The 446-nt window shown below is 63.2% G+C and overlaps 1 protein-coding gene across 1 annotated transcript in view; it reads right to left on the bottom strand.

Moving 5' to 3' along the window:
- ASB3 (ankyrin repeat and SOCS box containing 3) overlaps positions 1-446 on the bottom strand; it is a 95,989-nt gene that overhangs the window by 95,043 nt on the left and 500 nt on the right. The window lies entirely within an intron of this gene.

Genomic DNA, 446 nt, shown 5'->3' with positions numbered 1-446 from the left:
CTTCAGGCATGGGGAGTAAAAGATTTTTTTTTTTTTTTTTGCAAAAAGATAATCACCTCTACCACGAGTTCTGATTCAGAAATACTGGTGCATTTTGAACACTTTTACTGGTCGCACAAGGGTGGAAATGCTGGTACAAACAGGATCCTCCTCGCGCACCTGGCAGCGCTGGCTCGCCTCTACCGCAGCCTGCAGCTGGTCCTGTCACTTCCCCTCCCGAGAAAGACGGCTCCGGGGCCCGCGGGGAGGAGCTGCACTGCTGGCGCAGAGGCCGGACGACTCCGGGGGCGTCCGCCAGAGCCGCAGGCCCGCTCCTTCCCGCCCCGCCCCAGCCTGGCGACACAAAGCCTTCCGCGCCGCCACCGGCTCCTCCCGCCCCTCGGCTGAAGGGCGGTGCAGGGGCAAGGGCAGGCTGGGAGTTGGAGTCCGGCCCGGCGCACGCCCGC

This window comes from Gavialis gangeticus, unplaced genomic scaffold, assembly GCF_001723915.1.
Source record: "Gavialis gangeticus isolate Ggan-Ray unplaced genomic scaffold, GavGan_comp1, whole genome shotgun sequence".
NCBI lineage: Eukaryota > Metazoa > Chordata > Crocodylia > Gavialidae > Gavialis > Gavialis gangeticus.
This window is presented reverse-complemented; position numbering and strand designations above follow the sequence as displayed.